Raw genomic sequence first — 6502 nt, 5'->3', positions numbered from 1 at the left:
GAGCCATGAAGAGAAAGGTAGCTCAGTTTACCCCTGGTAGAGAGACTGGTTACACCTTGTGAACTTTGGGGGAGTATGTGCTCTCCTGGTTTGAGCTGGGGAATCTGGGGACTTGGAACCTATGCTGAGTGACATTCAGAGAGGAGCCAGCCCTGCAGCTGTGCCCAGCCCTGCCCAGCCCCTGCTCATTTGCATATGCCCAGACCTCAGCCCACTGCCCTGAGCACTTCTTCAGAGTCTGCCCACAGCCTGGGCAGCAGTCAGTCCAGTCAGCACCCAGCATGGACATGAGGACCCCTGCTCAGCTCCTGGGGCTCCTGCTGCTCTGCCTCCAAGGTAAGGAAGGACATTGCTGAGCATAAACTCAGCCTAGTACATCCAGGGCTGTCGGGAACTTCAGGGAAGACCTCTTGTAAAGTGGATAGCAAGGAGGATAATTGTTTTGTGTTTCTACTCCCAGGTTCCATATGTGCCATCCAGATGACCCAGTCTCCATCCTCCCTGTCTGCATCTCCAGGAGACAGAGTCACCATCAATTTCAGGTCCAGTCAGAGCATTGGTAGTAATTTACACTGGTATCAACAGAAACCAGGCGAAGCTCCCAAGCTCCTCATCTATTATGCAAAGAATTTACACTCTGGGGTCCCATCCAGATTCAGTGGCAGTGGATCTGGGACAGAGTTCACTCTCACCATCAGCAGCCTGCAGGCTGAAGATGAGGCCACTTATTACTGTCAACAAGTTTATAGTACTCCTCCCACAGTGATACAAGTCATAACAAAAACCTCCCACGAAGCAGAAGTGAGAGTCTGGGCTTCCCTAGCTGCTCCTCCTGCTGCCTCCACCTGCTGACACAGCTTCCCACATGCAGCCATTATTTTAAAGTCACTGGAAAGTATTGGAAGAAGGACATGGAGGCATCTGCACATTCTCACTCTCTGTCCTCCTGCTCCTCCCCAGCAGCACACACCTGACAATTCATCTTCTGACTTACAAAGGACACAATCTCTACTCATTTGTGGTTCAGTTTTCTTATAAATTTGAAGTCAGTAATAGCCCATCATTGATTTTTATATCTATGTAGTTATTTTTCTCTCTCTAAGACCCTGTCTATAATCTTGGGTACCTGAATATTGAGTCACTGTTCTTGTACTGTTTGGATCTAATATCCACACAAATCCTTTGCTTAATTGTGATTACGTTCCAAAATTTATGTGCCAGTGATTTTATATAGAGATTCCCATACTTATTTGCTAAACATGTCATTTGAAATATGATGTAAAAATCAATGTTGATAAAATCTTAAAAAATAAATTTTCAGGCAGATGGAGAAAAAGAAGCCACAATAGGTACAACATAGCAGACTTTTTAAAGAAAGTTAAAATAGATTTGAGATGATTTTTTGAAAAACAATTTTGTAAACAATTATAGACATTAATTTTTAGTATAATTTTTTTTCTTTTTGTTATTGTAATTAGTAAAAAGGTTACATGATATATGCCAGATAGAAGGTGCATTAATTCACGTACATTGATATCCTTTCACATGTCTTGGTACCCATTTCCCTCCTCCCCCACACCCCCCACCGGTCTTGGTTTTCCCCCCTTCCCTATCAAATTATTTGGTTATTTGAAATTTTAGTATAATTTTTGTTGCCACAGTTTAATTGTATTTTAAGTGCAACTGGATATTTAGCTATGTGCACACATTGTGCAATGATCTAAATAATATACTTGTCAAGTTCATCACATTACACATCAGTCTCTCATAGTCAGGTTTCTGATTTCTTTTGCAAATAAAGTATTTTATTAAAAACCTTATTTCATATAACATGTTAACAACTAGTGCATTCTCTAATAATCAGATAATTCATTTATCTTTGATCCTGAATGTCAAAATCAACGCCATGATCTCATCCTTGAAAATAGACTGGAATAATTAATTTTAGTTAGGTGAATAAATATCAAGGCAAAAGAATAAAAATTCTGTATATCTGTTTAGGAATTGTTCTCCTAAACCAGAAATATTTTTCCTGTTGCTTGATCTCAGGGTGTTATTCAGAGCCAATGGACAAAGCACCATTGGCTTTCAGCCAAGTTCAAATAAGTCCACACATAGAAATACAAAAATATCTGAGAAAGAGTATCAATATTTGTGAAGTAATGCATCTTCTACCTAGTGATTATAATCTAACCCTTCTATTAATTACAATAAAATTATATGAGAAAAGAACAACAAACACAAAAATAAAACTCATGTTTTCATAAAAAAAGAAATACAAACATACGAAAGCTTGTGAAAAGTAGGATATATTTAAAACTTTTATAGAAACATGTAGTAGGTATAGATAAATAGGGACTCATGTTACATTAATTTGTCAGAATTATCAGAAAAGTGTCTTTAATGTACCATCTAGATATACAGAGTCATGCACTCACATTGAATTGCTCAGATAGTATTTTTAATCATAGAAATATGTATGTCAGGAAGGGAGGAGTTAGACTGAGAAGATGAAAGTTGTTATAGTACTCAATATGCATTGCATGTATACATTGACATGTTTAATGGTCACTTATGTACAAATCTTTATAGATAATGACATATAATTAAAAATAAGAAATGTGTATGAAATTCTCACATGTCTTTCATTTCATCTCTGTCCAGCTGCTTAGAATGGAGTCTCTTAAGGCTTCTAATCCCATTTGAGGTTATGCATTTAGAAGAGCTATCATCTCATTCAGAATATTATAGGAAATCTGAGAGGAGAGTAGTGGTGGGAAATGCATGTCCTGAAGAGACTGTGATGAGATGAGTTCACAGCTAAGGACCCAGTGAGGTCATGGCCCAACTCTCAGAATATATCCAGGAAGGCTTTGCCTAAGACCAGGTTCACATGTGCCTCTTCTTGTCAGCAACTTATAACATAGCAAGAGCTTCAGTCAGTCTCAGTCCATGGAAAATGAGGTATTTGCACTAAATTTGGAACAGTTCTCAAAAAAAACTTTACACAAAGGGAGCAAGCACAGCTACAGATGGATGTGATATTATTTTCTTTCTTACTCAGGATTTGTCCAGAATTCAGAACCAACAGTGGCAGCATTACTGAGAACATGTTATAAAGTCAAAAACTACCTCAGACTGCTGTGTTTCTGGATCTTTATTTAGGAAGTTTGACCTGTGCCAAGGAACCATAATGTTTCCCTGGTCAGTATCTGTAATATTTTTAGGGCACCTGATCTTATGAAGTCTTTGATCCATTTGGAATTGATTCTGGTGTAGGGTAATATATAAGGGTCTAACTTCAGTTTTCTGTGTATGTATAGCCAATACTTTCAGCAAAATTTGAAGAGGCTGTGTTTCTTTCATCCTGATTTTTTGTTCCTTTTCTTCTTTTCTTTCTTTCTTTCCTTTTATTTGTTCTTTCTTGCTTGCTTGCTTTCATTTCCCTATCAATGATTAGTTGACCATAATTCTATAAAATCATTTCCATGTCTTCAGTTCTATTTCATTTGTCCTCAGGCTTATTTATTTGCCATTACCAAGCTATTTTTATAACTACAGCTTTATAATAGATTTTGAAATCTGATGTTGAGATTCCTTCAGCACTCTTCTTCCTGTTAAGGATTTTTCTTTTTGCTATCCAGTGTCTTTTATTATTGTATAGGAGCTTTTAGATCACCTTTTCTGTTTTATTAAGGAATTTTCTTGGACTGTCCATGTTTACATCCAGTGTTTCCTGGGTAGAAGATTTTCCATGTACTTGGATTGTATTTGTTGAGATGGGTATGTTTCTCTATCAATAATTTCTTCTTCATGATTATGTTCATTTAAATTATGTTTATTAATGAAACATCAATATTGTATTATGTTTATTAATATGTTTTCCAATAACTTCATTATTACATTTATTAATAAAGTGTAAAATCTAGAAAAAAGAATGTTGTTACGATATTGATGGGTATTGCAATGGATCTGTAGCTAGCATTTGGCAGTATTACCATTTTCATTTAATTAATCCAATGCAGGAATATTAGAGGGTTTTCTACTTTCTTGAACCTGCTTTATTTTCTTTTTTCACACCCAGATGATGAATGGATCAGGAAGATGTGATATGGAGTTCTATGCTGTCATTAGGTTTTAATGCTTTCATTTCTTTGTTAATTCTGAGGGTTTTTAAAATTATTTTTGAGGCTATAACTCAAGAAATCAGGCTTTCCTGATTTCTGCCTCCCTCTTCTCATTGTTGCCATACAGAAAAGCTACAGATTTTTGTGTGCAAATTGTATACCCTAATACATCTCAAGCAAATCCAATGAGACGTGGATGAAATCTTATTCTCCTTTCTGCTCAGAATGTGTCCAGAATTCAGAATTACTATCGGAATTGTTGAGAGCAGGCTACATGTATAAAACTACAACAGGTCTCCTGAATGTGATTCTGCACATCAGCATGTTAACAATAGGATTCCTGTTAGGCTTAGGGAGTTGTATGGGAAGAGATGAGTTTTACAGGTAAAGGATGCATTTTACTCCTCAGCCCATTAAGAACATTATTATTGAAACCACATTTCTCTGTCTCTGTCTCTGTCTGTCTCTCTCTCTCTTTCTCTCTCTCTCTCTATCTCTCTCTCTCTTTCTCTCTCTCATACACACACACACACACACACACACACACACACCTGTGTCAGTCCTTTTCTCTAGCAAAGTAACTGACCTAAGCTCTGAATAAATGTCTTGTTTACATTAGTTATAGATGCAGGAAGTGGATTATCCTCACAAACTGTCTGTATTCAGGTGAGGCCAGACCTATCTTTTTTACAAAATGGTTTGCTAATGAAGAAACAGCTGCAAGTTCAAGTAGCCATGCATATAGTTGTCTTAAGTTAATTCAAGCAACTATTATGAGAACCGATTCACTCCATGAGAATAACTTTCACCTTCCCGTGGACAGTGGTCAGGACTTCTTCCCATGGCCAGTTTGTTCCATAGGATATCATTACCAGTCTACTTCTCCATGTGCTATCTCTTCCCAGGTGAAGTAGACACTAAAATCTCTGAAATAAGAAAAGACTGATTAAAGTAGTTTGGGGACTAGAGGCATTTGAAGATATTATGCTAATTTAAGGTAATCAGAATTAAACATATGCACATCTATAATTATTTGGAAAGTTCCACAAAGAAGTTTCAGTTCACCATGTCAGTGTTTGAGTACAAGGCAATTTGATCAATTTTAGACTTCCATTACTCTCCAGTGGGAACTTTTAAGAAATCACTTGATTAATTTGCTGTACAAACATAGTGTGCAAGAATGACAGGATATTTAGTGGACTTAAAACATTGTTACATTGAGCATGTATCACACTTTTAAATATAATCATTTCTACCATTTCTTCATTCCCTTAAAAAAGGTCATTTGATTACTCAATACCTGTAAGAGGAAATATTGTTCTTCCTGTCAATTCCTTCCCCTAGGTCTTAATTGGAAGATTTTGATGAGCAGAGGTGCTAATTGAGTGTGCTGGCTCATGCATGTAATTCTAGCTACTAGGAGGCTGAGATCTGAAAATGGCGGTTCAAAGCCAGCCCAGGCACTAAAGTCTGTGACTCTTATCTCCAATTAATCACTAGAAAACTGGAAGTGGCACTGTGGCTCAAGGGGTAGTGTGGTATCCTTGAGCTCAAGATCTCAGTTACAGCGCCCAGTCCCAGATTTCAAGCCCAACAACAGATAAAAAGCAAGCAAGCAAACAAACAAAGCTTCTATCACTCCTAGATAACATCTCTAAACCCATACCTTGGTAACTTTGAGAATCACCAGTCTCTTTATTTCATCATTTTACTGTTATTAGATAATTCCTTGACAAACTGTTCAGCCAACACTAGGTGCTGTGTCCTTTTCTAGACTACCTGAGGAAGATTCAGGAGAACCTGGAAGAGTGTCCATTCCCATCCTGGAGAGTGTCCTGGACATAAACTTGCATATCTTGGGGTCTCTGATGCTGTTTTAGGATGGAAGAGCCATGTGCACCCCATCCACCCAGCTGTTTCAGGTTTTCTCAGTGGGGTCCTTCTTCCAAGAGCTGCAGGCATCCTGGATTTTATTGGTTATCACCAAACCTAGAGCACATCTGATGTCACCTTCCTCAGAAGAGCAGGCCTCACCCTCCTTTGGCTCTTCTCACACTGTTGCCCCCACCTGGATATTTGCATACTGCTCCCTAGGGAGGACCTTCCTCTCTAAGTCTGAGATAAAGGCTCAGCTCTGAACTTGCCTTGACCAGTGAAGACTCCTCATTTCACTCCTAGAAATGACGTCCTTCTCTCAGCTCCTCTGGCTGTTAATGCTCTGGATCCCTGGTAAGGTCAAAGGGAGATGAGGAATGAGAGTGAGCTCTCTGGGCCCAGTTGTGTCCAATCCATGTGTTAGACATGCAGGTCTTGTTATCCATGATGCAGCAAGTGAGGTTTAGGTGTGTGAGAAAGGGAAACATTTCAGAAGGAGA

General features: G+C 38.2%; 1 pseudogene; it reads left to right on the top strand.

The window, feature by feature from the left end:
• Positions 1 to 281: 281 nt before the first annotated feature.
• LOC150060352 (immunoglobulin kappa variable 1-39 pseudogene) lies at positions 282 to 6265 on the top strand (annotated as a pseudogene).
• Positions 6266 to 6502: the final 237 nt, after the last annotated feature.

Source organism: Megascapheus bottae, chromosome 7 (genome assembly GCF_031878675.1).
Source record: "Megascapheus bottae isolate mThoBot1 chromosome 7, mThoBot2.hap1, whole genome shotgun sequence".
Taxonomy (NCBI): domain Eukaryota; kingdom Metazoa; phylum Chordata; class Mammalia; order Rodentia; family Geomyidae; genus Megascapheus; species Megascapheus bottae.
Note: the sequence above shows the minus strand (reverse complement) of the source record. Positions and strands in the feature narration are given on the sequence as shown.